Source organism: Zootoca vivipara, chromosome 6 (genome assembly GCF_965207765.1).
Source record: "Zootoca vivipara chromosome 6, rZooViv2.hap1.1, whole genome shotgun sequence".
NCBI lineage: Eukaryota > Metazoa > Chordata > Lepidosauria > Squamata > Lacertidae > Zootoca > Zootoca vivipara.
Genome location: NC_142589.1, coordinates 70,384,939 through 70,400,124, shown reverse-complemented (window position 1 = coordinate 70,400,124; position 15,186 = coordinate 70,384,939). Strand labels below are relative to the sequence as shown.

Below are 15,186 nucleotides of genomic sequence, written 5' to 3'. Positions count from 1 at the left end.
GGAAACAGCCGGGCCATTAGAATTCCAGTCTCTTCTCCAACACAGCACACATAACGCATCCATTGTCATTCCAAATCACCTATTTTGTTATGACTGCCTCCGTGCCAAGCTGTGTCACAATCCGCCCCATCTCATCGTGACCTGGTTTTCCTCTGTAGTAACAAAGTAGCTGTGTTCTTATCAGTCTGAAGAGTCATAAATTACAATTCCTGCATTTCTTCCTTAGCGACACTGAACTATGTACCAGAAGATCATAAAACAGATAACAACTCAGTTAGTGCCCCAACAGTCTCACACTTCCCGACACTTGCCCTTTCTTTCCTCCAGACATTAAAATTCCATTTAAGTTCCTTCAGAAATTCCAATTACATGACAACTGATTAAGGACTTAACTACATTGGCAAAGAAAAAATGCTTTATATGCATTGTTTATGCATTCTAACACTGTAACACTGTGACACCAATGTTATTCGTCCAAAAATGGAAAGAAGCGGAAGTCTCAGCAAATGAAGAATGGATGGCAAAACTTACTAGAATAATAAGAAATCAAAACAACAAAATTTTTAATAAAAGAATGGAAATGGTTTATTGACTATTTACATATAAATTGTAAACAGATAAGAACATTGGCAAGATTTTTGTATTAACCTCCAGTTTTATAAGAGTATATATTTAAAGTAGATAAATAAATGAGCAAATTAAGTGAATTTGAATATGCAGAAGATATTAAAAATAAATTTAAGGAACAGCAGAAAGAGGGGGAAGGATTTAAAGTTTTGAAACATTGAAATGATTGTAAAATTAATGAAATGTATAAACCTGAAAAGCATATATATATATATATATATATATATATATATATATATATATATATATATATATATACCCCGTGTTTCTCATATTATAAGACATGTCTTATATTTATTTTTTCCTCAAAAAAACACACTATGGCTTATTTTCAAGGGATGTCTTATTTTTTTCCTTCTCCTCCTGCCGCGGCTGGCATTGCTGCTGCGCCTATCACTATGTCTTATTTTCGGGGTATGGCTTATATTCCTTGAATGCTTAAAAATCCTGCTATGGCTTATTTTATGGGTATGTCTTAAAATATGAGAAACGGGGTAGAGAGAGAGAGAGAGAGAGTGTGTTGGCGCTGTGGAGTTCCATTTTTGCTTACCTGATTTCTCATACAAAGTTTGCAACACGTTCTACTGAAATGCTTCTTTGATATGTCTAGATCAAGCCCTAATCATGGCTTCCGTTACATATCTTGACCAGAGTGTGTCTTTCAGTTTTATTCAATTAGCCAAGTTAAAGACAGAATCTTCCCACTCTTCATGGCGGCTTTCGGAGGCTCGTTCCAGCAAGGGACTCGTACCCAGCGTCTCCCTCATTCTGCCTCACAGGGAGGCAGGCAAAGGATCAAACAATGTATGTGGGTCACCTTGGTCTCACCAATTCTTCCGGAAGAAGTCTGGAAGAGATCATGCCTCATCTTCTCCCTCCCCTCTGCCGAACTTCTTCACAACTCCCAGAGGACCTGTAAAGAACATCCACCATTGAAGGTAGGTGTGACAGGAAGCCCAAGTTGCCCAATTGTTTTCAAGAGGAACCTGAAAAATAAGATTCTCAGAAATTTCCTCATGATGCCTTCAACGGAAAAGGTTTAGAAGTGCTCACCCTCCACATTTCCCAACTCCATTGTTTCTATTATTCCTAGGGTGGCCACATGCCCTCCTTTACAGAAGACAATCCTCTATTGAAGGAGTTGGCAGATGAAAGTCCTTTATTTCAAGCCATGGCTTCCCTCAAATAATCCTGAGAATTGCAGTGTGTTGACAGTGGTGATAGTTGTTGTTGTTTAGTTGTTTAGTTGTGTCCGACTCTTCGTGACCCCATGGACCAGAGCACGCCAGGCACTCCTGTCTAGAAGATTCCTATTTCCCTCAAAGAGCGACATTTTCCAGGAATGACTGGGATGTTACATAGTGTCCAAGGCGCTTCCGAGCCAAAGGAATGCAACATGGCAGAGAGATCATTCTTTATTGTCAAAGCTAATGCAGTCATATCTATGACTCCGAATATCCATGCACACCAGTGCAGCATCTAGGCAGTTGCTCCCAAGTCCATGTTCCATGATGCAGCGATGGGGGGGAGGCACTCCCCCTCCACCAGTTTATGCACCTCCTCCCAGCAGGTTGCATGCACATAGCTGGAGAATATGCCTAGTGGAAGCTTCCTCTGCTCATCCCTCTTCATTGCCTCCTAGTTCTGGGATACAACAGTGCAGAAGAGGATGACCCTTCACTGGCCTCACCTGCCTTTTCCACCTCTTCCTCTGACCCAACCTGTGCTCCACCCTCCAGCTTCCCCTGCCTTCAACTCTTGCTGCCTGGCTGCTTACAGTAGCCCACAAATCATTGACCTCTCTCAAGTCAGTAACACCCCACTTCCCAGTGTGAAAACTTGTCAGCATCCTGCCAGCCCCTGACACACAGTGAGCAGCCTCCCCTGCTGTGCTGTGTGAATTGGGCCATATCCAAAAGGGATGTGGGTGGTGCTGTGATCTAAACCACTGAGCCTCTTGGGCTTGCTGATCAGAAGATTGACAGTTCCAATCTGCGTAACGGGGTGAGCACCAGTGAGAGTAGATAAATAGGTACCGGTACCACTGTGGCAGGAAGGTAAACGATGTTTCCATTTGCTCTGGCTTCCGTCATGGTGTTCCATTGTACCAGAAGTGGTTTTGTCATGCTGGCCACATGACTCGGAAAGCTGTCTGTGGACAAACACTGGCTCCCTCAGCCTGAAAGTGAGATGAGCGCTGCAACCCCATAGTCGCCTTTACTGCATTCAACACTCCAGGGGTCATTTACATTTTACCTTACCTGCATATTTAAAATGGTTTGATGCCACTATAAAAAGTCATTGCTTCCCCCAAAGAATTCTGGGGACTGTGATTTGTTAACGGTGCCAAGAGTCATCAGGAGACCCTTATTTGCAGTTTGAGGGTTCTTACCACCTCTTCCCATCCATGACCCACCTGCCAAGCGACCAAAACCGAAGAACCCAATGATGCAATTCCCACTGTTAATTATTCCTACTTGGCACTACAGTATGAATTAGGCCGAAAAGATAACCCCCACCACTCAGAGAAGCTATGGGAATCAGCTAAATTCAAGCTGTTTACTGGGTGGGATGGCTGATTACCGCAACATGAGCTTGACAAGGGATTGCCCTGTCACGACAGGTTTAGGATTCAGTTCCCACTGTTAACTACAACTATGTGGTACAACAATATGAATTAGACCCCCCAAATCACTCCCTGTCACTCACAGTAGAGGTGGAAAAATCCTAGTCTTCCTCAGCTATGACAATCAGATAACTTCCCATTGTGTACTGAGTGGGAGAGCAGATTACCACCTTATGAGTGTGACTCCCTACAGGAGAGAACAGGCTTAGGAACCGGAGAGAGGATTTGCACATTTCCTGCACATGGTCTCATTTCCCTTAGGCACTTCAGAAATTATTAAGGGATAGTTAATCAAGGGGCCCTATTGACAATTGCTTACGCTGCTTATTTCTAGTTTCCTGATGCAGCACAATTGTCTGCAATTTCTCTACAATCCTTTCAAACTCTGCAAGAGAATCCTCGATTGTACTACGAAGGGGGGATGTTGTGTGCATGGACCATGCACTTACCTCAATGCACATACCTGGAAAAGGTCAAGTTGAGCAACTTGGTTCAACAGATGATTAATAATTGGTTGTTGATAAACGATACGTTCATGTTGGACACCCCAGCAACTGCTTCCCATTTGATGGTGGTTTCTGATAAGTTATGCTTTCCTCATTGACAAACAGGGATTGTTCTTCCTGACAATGGAGCTATTACGCTGAGCAACCTGGACTGCAATTTCTGGAAAGGGCCATGCCATAAATAGAGCAGCTGAAGGTACCCAAGCCTCACACCAGAGAGTTTACAGACTTCCAGGGAGAAGCCAAGATGACTCCCCGGGTTGTGGTTACCGTTCTCCTCCTCTTTCTCCTTTGCCCACAGGAAAGCACTGCAGTAAGTAGATTTCTGCTTTCTAAGGAGCCATGCAACATTTTTCTGCAACATCTTTCTCTTAAAGTATATGATAGAATGTGCTTCCTTCAGCAGTAAGTACCTGAGGGCTATTGTAAGAGAATCCTATTACAGTATCGGAAAATATGGGGCCCAACAATATCCTAAGTTTTAACTTGCAATTGACTTTGGCAATTTTCTCTGCTTAGTAATGTTCTCATGTTCATACACAATTTGCAGTAACTGGTGACCAGCAGTGACTGGTATTTTAATTTAGTTTGGAAAGTTTACCTGCTTAGTTTTTTTATATGTTTGTATTTTAAATTCAAATTGCAAAGACCAATGACTGATGAAAATCTCTCTCTCTCTCTTCAGTGTTTAGATGAACATTGTAGTTCATGACATTGTGGTAGAGCCAGTGTGGTATAGTGGTTAAGAGCGGTAGACTCATAATCTGGGGAACCGGGTTCCTGTCTCCGCTCCTCCACATGCAGCTGCTGGGTGACCTTGGGCTAGTCACACTTCTCTGAAGTCTCTCAGCCCCACTCACCTCACAAAGTGTTTGTTGTGGGGGAGGAAGGGAAAGGAGAATGTTAGCCACTTTGAGAATCCTTTGGGTAGTGATAAATTCAAAATCCTCCTCCTCCTCCTCCTCTTCTACTTCTTCTTCTCTCAAAGAAAGAGAAGCTAATACAAATGCTTATGACTGGTGTGAATTAGATTAAGGCATACTAAAAACCAAGGTGGTATGAGAAGAATATAAAATTAAGATTAGAGAGATTTCTGCCCTCCTATTACATAAGGACAAGTCAGTCTCTCTCTTTGTCTAGGATCCTGTGTTAGGTAGGTAAGTATTGTAAATGCTCTGTGCACTGAGAGATTCATTTCAATTCCCCAATGCAATTTCAGAATGCTGTGAATATCCTTTATTTTTTTCATTCTCATCCACATTTTTGCCTTTGCAGGAACAGGATTCTAAGAATGCAGCAAGTTTGTGACTTTTATATGATCTGCATAAACAAAGGATGGTTGCACTGCACAAGTTATTAGTACCATTGCCTACTATTTAACATAGTTTACATAGCTGCCAAGTTATCCCCTTTTTTAAGGGAAATTCCCTTATGCTGAATAGGCTTCCTCGTGAGAAAAGGGAAAACTTGGCAGCTATGCATAGTTTATGAATCAATGATTAGTAATTAGTAATTATTTCCACACCTTCCATTTCACTGCTAATAAATGGACTTTCAGGGAGGGAGTGTGGACTCAAGAATTACATATCTTCGTGAACTGAAAAAACCAACCATAGCAGCCTTCTGCTTGCCATTGTACTAACTTGTCATGTTGCTTTACTTTTTCACCTGAAGGGAATTCGAAAAAAGAGATTAGTAAGTATATGATCTTTTTCTTTTTCTTTCTTTTTTTATTTTTTTATTTTTAAAATAAACTTTATTGAGATTCAAATTAAAATAAACACACACATAAACACATACACACACTTGAAATAATAATGAAAACATACAAAATCATATATAATAAGAAATAAAATATTAACAATTTCTTTCTTTCTTTCTTTCTTTCTTTCTTTCTTTCTTTCTTTCTTTTCTTTCCTTTTTTTTACTTTCTTTTTTCTGCCTTGCTTTTACTCGTAATTCTTTTAGGGTTACGAGTATTATGATTTGAGTTGGATTTAAGTTGAATGTATGAATTTAATTTTCAAGTTTCATTTTTACAAGTATATGATCTTTTTCATGGGTTTCTGCATTTTCTTTTGCTTTGCAATATACACAATGCCAGAGATGCTGTTGGACTCCAGATCCCATCAGCCCTGCCAGCATGGCCAATGGCCAGGGATGATGGGAGTTGTAATCCAACACCACCTGGAGACCCACTGATTCCCCATCCCCCCAGTAGTGTACCTTCACCCATCAAAGACAAAGTATTTAAGGTTGCAGGGATGTGGTCCACTAAATTTCATTCACCCACAGAGCCCTTTTCACTTGGCTGTGTTCTGTCAGAAGCTGGGATAGAATCAGTTCAGGAATCTCCCTTAGTATCTTTTTATTTGTTAGCTGGTCTGTCCGATATTCTCTTTTTCTGTTCTCCTAAAACTGTTGGAAAGTATTCATATGATCTTCTGAATGCTATAAGGCTGTAATCCTATACACAAAGTCCCAGTGAACACATTGCCAATCTTAATTCTAATGAATCTGCTTTTATTTGATCATTTGTAATGTCAACGTATATATTAGTGCATGGTCACCACAACTGGCCTTTAAGCATTCTTCATTCTTCAAATTTAGTGGTCCAGAGCTCTGACTTATTTCTCTTCCCTGCCTCCCAGATTGTCCTTTATTCTGCACTAGAGATAGATGTACAGATTTTGGCTCCCCTGAGTATTCCAATATTAAAATATTTCTACTCACTTCTATGGCACTCTGAGGTATTGGGTCGGAGGTCAGGGGCTGCTCATGAAAAAATTATCAGCATTTAGCCTGAATATTTATAAATCAACACTTTTTGTTCACTTTTGACTAATGCAAACCCTTTTGCAAGGAATTTCCATCAATATAATATATTGTTGTATGTTGTTTTGAGTAATATATGCATTTTTATCCTCCCTTTACCCTAAATATATGTATATTTGTAGACATTTTTGGTTGGAGAATTGTGTTATAAAATTCAGGCAAAGAGCAAAATTGAAAGGATAGCTGTGTGAAGGTTTTTGCATTGGTTCAAGAAGTGCAAATTAAGAACTTTCTCTTGACAATGCACACGACACGGAATTTCTCCTTCATCCCTGGTCCTGACTTATTTTGTGGTCTCCATCTTTTGCTGAAATGTGCTGAGAACCTTGATGATATAGATAACCACAGTGTTGTTGTTTAGTCGTTTAGTCGTGTCCGACTCTTCGTGACCCCATGGACCATAGCACGCCAGGCACTCCTGTCTTGCACTGCCTCCCGCAGTTTGGTCAAACTCATGTTCGTAGCTTCGAGAACACTGTCCAACCATCTCGTCCTCTGTCGTCCCCTTCTCCTAGTGCCCTCAATCTTTCCCAACATCAGGGTCTTTTCCAAGGATTCTTCTCTTCTCATGAGGTGGCCAAAGTATTGGAGCCTCAGCTTCACGATCTGTCCTTCCAGGGAGCACTCAGGGCTGATTTCCTTAAGAATGGATAGGTTTGATCTTCTAGCAGTCCATGGGACTCTCAAGAGTCTCCTCCAGCACCATAATTCAAAAGCATCAATTCTTCGACGATCAGCCTTCTTTATGGTCCAGCTCTCACTTCCATACATCACTACTGGGAAAACCATAGCTTTAACTATACGGACCTTTGTCGGCAAAGTGATGTCTCTGCTTTTTAAGATGCTGTCTAGGTTTGTCATTGCTTTTCTCCCAAGAAGCAGGCGTCTTTTAATTTCGTGACTGCTGTCACCATCTGCAGTGATCAAGGAGCCCAAGAAAGTAAAATCTCTCACTGCCTCCATTTCTTCCCCTTCTATTTGCCAGGAGGTGATGGGACCAGTGGCCATGATCTTGGTTTTTTTGATGTTGAGCTTCAGACCATATTTTGCGCTCTCCTCTTTCACCCTCATTAAAAGGTTCTTTAATTCCTCCTCGCTTTCTGCCATCAAGGTTGTGTCATCTGCATATCTGAGGTCGTTGATATTTCTTCCGGCAATCTTAATTCTATAACCACAGTAAATAGCTGTAAATATCCGTTTATTCCCTTCCTGGCATATATTATGTGATGCAAAAATGAGAGCAAGAATTAACTGCAAATTTGTACTTTCTAGGTCGGTCCTGGAAAATTAGTGAGTATTGCTGATTATATTTCATTGCCAATATTACAGACAAAATGGGAACAGCTGGTACTGAGGATAGTAGCGTCAATGATACATAGGAAACTTCAATGGTGTCAGGAGCTGGAGTCAAGCATAGGTCAGCAATTTAAAAAACAACAACATGGTGTCAGGGAAGTTGACTCTTTTTTAAATTGCTGTTTTATTGATTTTCCAAATTAATACAAATCAAAACAAAAAATCATAATTTAATACATTTTTTAAAAAAGAACCAGGTTTGCCGCTTCTGTTGCAAACATATGTCCATCTCTTTCTGTTGTCTGCCCAAAAATATTGAGGGAGCTGAAGCCCCTTCTGCCCCATATATTTGATGCTGTTGCAACTCACTCATTAGCCTTATGGCTCAACTGGAGATCCACTGGATCCTAACCTTGGTCATACTGGTGGATCTCTCTGTTGGTCTTGAAATAAATATTGAGTAACCACATTATACTACATGAAATAAGAAACCCAGAAATAATTTGTAGTGGCAAAATGCATATTCTGCCTTGCTTTATATTCAGCCAGTAGGGTTCCATATGCTGCAAGCGTCCCACAAAAAAAAAAGGGACATCCAGTTTTCTATTGTGAGAGAACTGTGGCCATTTCGGTTGCTCTGATATCATGCAATTTAATAGTGCAATTTCCTCCTGGATAAGGTGCTTTTTGCAGGGCCACAAGGTTGTGTGTCACCCCCAAAATGTGTGGTGTTTTGGTGCCATACTCGAAGAAAGAACCTTTGGGGGAGGAAATCCATGGCGTGAAATTGCGATTGATCATGACCACCAAAATGGCTGCCATACTCTCCCAATAAAAACAGGTAGATGGAGTCTTGAAAGATAGTGTCCTGGATTTTGGCTCCAAGTTTGGAGGTTATGGGGTCTTGGCTGTCCCAGGATGAGGGATATATGGTAGCAAAGCTTCGGCTGAGTTGAGGATGGAGAGTTACATTGGCACAGCAGCACTGCTCAGCCATGAACTTTCTGGCTCAACTGAAGATCTGCTGGAGCTTATTGATTCTCATACTGGTGGGTCATACTATAAGATTGCTCTCTGGGTCTGGCTAATAATGCTCAATAGATACGGAGCACCCATTTTTCAGAACATGAACACACCCAGAAATAATTGTGTACTTTGACATATTAGGGTGGAAGCATTGTGTTGGCCAGGTCATGACCTTCCTGGCTCAGCTGGTGATCTGCTGGATCTTAACCTTTCGCATCCCAGTGGACTTTACTGTAAGATGGCTCTCTGAGTGTGGATAATAATGGGCAATTGATATTGAGCACCCACTTTATAGTATATGAAATAAGAAACCTATAAATAATTGTGTTCTTTGGTATATTAGGTTGGAAGCATTCCTGTTCTGTCGGTGAGTATTCACATAATTTCGTTTATATATTAACCAATGAGTGTAACTGATTATTTTGTAGTGGCACAATGCATATTCTGTCTTGCTATGTATCCAACCATTAGGGTCCCATACGCTGCAAGTGTCCCTCAAAAACAGGGACATCCAGTATTCTATTGTGAGAGAACCACGGCCATTTTGGTTGCTGTGGTATCATGCAATTTAATAGTGCAATTGCCTCCTGAATAAGGTGTTTTTTGCATTGCCACAAAATTGTGTGTCGCCTCCAAAATGTGTGATTTTTTGGTGCCCTACAACAAAGAAAGAATTTTTTGGGGGGGGGGTGGGAAACTCTGGCATGAAATTGCAATTGATCACGACCACCATACTGCCAAACTCTCCCAATAAAAACAGGAAGATGGAGTCTTGAAAGATAGTGTCCTGGATTTTGGCTTCTAGTTTGGAGGTTATGGAGTCTTGGCTTTCCCAGGATGAGAGAGATATGGTAGCAAATCTTCGGCTGAGCTGAGAAGGGGCAGTTACATTGGCACAGCATCACTACTCAGCCATGAACTTTCTGGCTCAGCTGGAAATCTCCTGGAACTTAACCTTTCTCATAGAACGGTAGTGGATCTTTCCATAGGATTGCTAATAATGGTTGATGGATATGGAGTATTCATTTTATACTCTACAAGTGTACCAGAAAAAGTGGGACATCTTGTTCTTTGGTGTGAGAGAACAGCGGCCTTATTGGTTGCTCTGCTTCTCTGGGAAGTTGCAATGTGATCTCCCCATCCCCGACTACACACTCTTTTCAGCTCCGCGATCTTATGTGCTGCCCCAAAATATGTGTTTTGGGCACTGTGCCCCCCCCAAAGACCTTTAAGTGGGAGACCACAGTGTGAAATAGCACAACTCATAGAAACCAAAATGGCCTCTGTGCTCTTGTTATAAAAAACAGGAAAAGGGCATCCAGAAAGGAAGCACCCCCAATTTTGGCTACAATATGTTTGATGGTATGGTGTCCTGGCTGACCTGAGATGAGGAGATCTGGAGCAGATTTCCTGAGGATTGGGAGTTACATTGGCACTGCATTGCTCAGCCATGAACTTTCTGACTAAGTTAGTTATCTGCTTGACAATAACCTAATAGTTATGTGTTGCAAAATAAATATTCTGCCTTGCTTTGTATTCAGCCAGTAGGGTCCCATATGCTGCAAGTGTCCCACAAAAACAGGGACATCTAGTTTTCTGTTGTGAGAGAAATGCGACCATTTTGGTTGCTGTGTGGTGTTTTGGTGCCATACTCGAAGAAAGAACCTTTGGGGGAGGAAATCCATGGCGTGAAATTGCGATTGATCACAACCACCAAAATGGCTGCCATACTCTCCCAATAAAAACAGGAAGATGGAGTCTTGAAAGATAGTGTCCTGGATTTTGGCTCCAAGTTTGGAGGTTATTGGGTCTTGGCTGTCCCAGGATGAGGGAGATATGGTAGCAAAGCTTCGGCTGAGTTGAGGATGGAGAGTTACATGGCACAGCAGCACTGCTCAGCCATGAGTTTTCTGGCTCAACTGAAGATCTGCTGGAGCTTAATCATTCTCATACTGGTGGGTCTTACTATAAGATTGCTCTCTGGGTCTGGCTAATAATGGCCCATAGATACGGAGCACCCATTTTTCAGAACATGAAGTAAGAAACCCAGAAATAATTGTGTACTTTGACATATTAGGGTGGAAGCATTGTGTTGGCCAGGTCATGACCTTCCTGGCTCAGCTGGGGATCTGCTGGATCTCGTATTCCAGTGGACTTTACTGTAAGATGGCTCTCTGAGTGTGGATAATAATGGGCAATGGATATTGAGCACCCACTTTATAGTATATGAAGTAAGAAACCTATAAATAATTGTGTTCTTTGATATATTAGGGTGGAAGCATTCCTGTTCTGTCGGTGAGTATTCACATAATTTCGTTTATATATTAACCAATGAGTGTAACTGATTATTTTGTAGTGGCACAATGCATATTCTGCCTTGCTTTGTATTCAACCATTAGGGTCCCATACGCTGCAAGTGTCCCTCAAAAACAGGGACATCCAGTTTTCTATTGTGAGACAACCGCAACCATTTTGGTTGCTGTGGTATCATGCAATTTAATAGTGCAATTGCCTCCTGAATAAGGTGTTTTTTGCATTGCCACAAAATTGTGTGTCGCCTCCAAAATGTGTGATTTTTTTGGTGCCCTACAACAAAGAAAGAATTTTTTTGGGGGGGTGGGAAACTCTGGCATGAAATTGCAATTGATCACGACCACCATACTGCCAAACTCTCCCAATAAAAACAGGAAGATGGAGTCTTGAAAGATAGTGTCCTGGATTTTGGCTTCTAGTTTGGAGGTTATGGAGTCTTGGCTTTCCCATGATGAGAGAGACATGGTAGCAAATCTTCGGCTGAGCTGAGAAGGGGCAGTTACATTGGCACAGCATCACTACTCAGCCATGAACTTTCTGGCTCAGCTGGAAATCTCCTGGAACTTAACCTTTCTCATAGAATGGAAGTGGATCTTTCCATAGGATTGCTAATAATGGTCGATGGATATGGAGTATTCATTTTATACTCTGCAAGTGTACCAGAAAAAGTGGGACATCTTGTTCTTTGGTGTGAGAGAACAGTGGCCTTATTGGTTGCTCTGCTTCTCTGGAAAGTCGCAATGTGATCTCCCCATCCCCGACTACACACTATTTTCAGCTCCGCGATCTTATGTGCTGCTCCAAAATATGTGTTTTGGGCACTGTGCCCCCCCCAAAAGACCTTTAAGGGGGAGACCACAGTGTGAAAAAACAGGAAATGGGCATCCAGAAAGGAAGCACCCCCAATTTTGGCTACAATTTGTTTGATGGTATGGTGTCCTGGCTGACCTGAGATGAGGAGATCTGGAGCAGATTTCCTGAGGATTGGGAGTTACATTGGCACTGCATTGCTCAGCCATGAACTTTCTGACTCAGCTAGTTATCTGCTTGACACTAACCTAATAGTTATGTGTTGCAAAATAAATATTCTGCCTTGCTTTGTATTCAGCCAGTAGGGTCCCGTATGCTGCAAGTGTCTCACAAAAACAGGGACATCTAGTTTTCTGTTGTGGGAGAAATGCGACCATTTTGGTTGCTGTGTGGTGTTTTGGTGCCATACTCGAAGAAAGAACCTTTGGGGGAGGAAATCCATGGGGTGAAATTGCAATTGATCATGACCACCAAAATGGCTGCCATACTCTCCCAATATAAACAGGAAGGTGGAGTCTTGAAAGATAGTGTCCTGGATTTTGGCTCCAAGTTTGGAGGTTATGGGGTCTTGGCTGTCCCAGGATGAGGGAGATATGGTAGCAAAGCTTTGGCTGAGCTGAGGATGGAGAGTTACATTGGCACAGCAGCACTGCTCAGCCATGAACTTTCTGGCTCAACTGAAGATCTACTGGAGCTTAATCATTCTCATACTGTTGGGTCTTACTATAAGATTGCTCTCTGGGTCTGGCTAATAATGCTCAATAGATACGGAGCACCCATTTTTCAGAACATGAACACACCCAGAAATAATTGTGTACTTTGACATATTAGGGTGGAAGCATTGTGTTGGCCAGGTCATGACCTTCCTGGCTCAGCTGGTGATCTGCTGGATCTTAACCTTTCGCATCCCAGTGGACTTTACTGTAAGATGGCTCTCTGGGTGTGGTTAATAATGGGCAATGGATATTGAGCACCCACTTTATTGTGTATGAAGTAAGAAACCTATAAATAATTGTGTTCTTTGATATATTAGGGTGGAAGCATTCCTGGTGTTCTGTCGGTGAGTATTCACATCATTTCGTTTATATATTAACCAATGAGTGTAACTGATTATTTTGTAGTGGCACAATGCATATTCTGCCTTGCTTTGTATTCAACCATTAGGGTCCCATACGCTGCAAGTGTCCCTCAAAAACAGGGACATCCAGTTTTCTATTGTGAGACAACCGTGACCATTTTGGTTGCTGTTATATCATGCAATTTAAAAGTGCAATTTCCTCCTGAATAAAGTGTTTTTTTGCATTGCCACAAGATTGTGTGTCGCCTCCAAAATGTGTGATTTTTTGGTGCCCTACAACAAAGAAAGAATTTTTTGGGGGGGTGGGGGTGGGAAACTATGGCATGAAATTGCAATTGATCACGACCACCATACTCATACTCTCCCAATAAAAACAGGAAGATGGAGTCTTGAAAGATAGTGTCCTGGATTTTGACTTTTAGTTTGGAGGTTATGGAGTCTTGGCTTTGCCAGGATGAGAGAGACATGGTAGCAAATCTTCAGCTGAGCTGAGAAGGGGCAGTTACATTGGCACATATTAGGGTGGAAGCATTGTGTTGGCCAGGTCATGACCTTCCTGGCTCAGCTGGGGATCTGCTGGATCTTAACCTTTCACATCCCAGTGGACTTTACTGTAAGATGGCTCTCTGGGTGTGGATAATAATGGGGAATGGATATTGAGCACCCACTTTATAGTATATGAAGTAAGAAACCTATAAATAATTGTGTTCTTTGATATATTAGGGTGGAAGCATTCCTGGTCTGCCGGTGAGTATTCACATAATTTCACTGTTGAAATTAACTTAATGTTGCCAGTGTTTTCAGCTGTATACAATTATTTCTCATATATTCAATAAATGTTTCCCAATCTTCTTTAAACATATGTTCTTCTTGTTCTCTTATTCTAGATGTTAAGTCTGCAATTTGTGCATATTCTGTCAACTTAAGATCCTATTCTTCTTTGGTTGGGACCCTGCTCATTTTCCATTTCTGGGCTAACAAAACACGGGCTACAGTAGTAGCATACATAAATAACCTTTTTTGACACCTGGAAATTTCAGTCTGAATTATCCCCAACAGAAATTTTTTTTTTAATTCACTGAAAATGTAAGTTTGTTGAAAAGCACGGATCGTGCAGACCAACAGCCCCGACAGGGCAAAGCCCCTGTGAGGGGAAGGGGATTGGGGGGGGGGCAAATCAGGGAAAATAATTCAAACCAAAAGCTGGAGGAATGGGAATAAGGAGAAAAGAAGCAATATCACCAAATGCAGTAAAGGTCTCTCCACTGCACACAAGACAGGTCTTCTCTGTTCCGGTGCACGAGTGAAAAGATAAAGCTCTACGACACATGCATGGGCTTAAATAGGTCCCTTCAACCATTCGCCTTCTTTCCCATTGGCCAAATTGAACCCAGCAACGAGGGCCCACTAATCAGGTGTTGTGGCTATCCAAACGACCCCACCCATAACCTTAGGGTTCGGTCACGTTGATCTCACCGCAACACGTGCCCTCTGTGAGGAGGACACGATTTACCCTTTTACAAGTCCACCACATATCAAAGAATGTTATGTCCACCTCTTTGCATCTCCAGCACTTATTTGATTCAGTCTTATACATCTCAGCAATCCTACTCGGATTTAAATACCATCATTTTTAAGTAGTTCTCATTCCAAGAAGAACATGCTGCAAACTTCAAGTCACTTTTCCAGAGTTTTCCCCAGAGGTTAAGATCTATATTGTGTCCTATATCTATTGGCCAGTGTGTCACTGAGGCTTTAACAAGCTCGCCTTTTGTTTCCCAGTCTAATAACAGATTATATATTTTAGACAATAGTTTCTCTTTGTTTTGTAGAAGTTCTTTTTCGAATTGTGAGCTTTGGTGCCTTGATTCTCAGAGTATCTTTGTGGACTGGAAAAAACAAACAGGCTACATTATTAGTGTCTCTGCCTACTATTTTACATAATTTACGAATCAATGCTATAGTTATTTCCACACCTTTCATTTCACTGCAAAGAAAACACAATTTAAATGGGTGGATGGGTGGACTCAGGAATTATGTATCTGTGTGGACTGGAAAAAACCAACCAC

The 15,186-nt window shown here is 41.6% G+C and overlaps 1 long non-coding RNA gene across 1 annotated transcript; it reads left to right on the top strand.

Moving 5' to 3' along the window:
- Positions 1–3,983: 3,983 nt before the first annotated feature.
- Positions 3,984–15,029, top strand: LOC148685407 (uncharacterized). The gene is made up of 8 exons (XR_015950678.1): positions 3,984–4,072; positions 5,434–5,454; positions 7,867–7,884; positions 9,260–9,283; positions 11,188–11,211; positions 13,073–13,099; positions 13,841–13,864; positions 14,005–15,029. It is a non-coding gene; the product is annotated as an uncharacterized LOC148685407 (long non-coding RNA).
- The last annotated feature ends 157 nt before the right edge of the window (positions 15,030–15,186 follow it).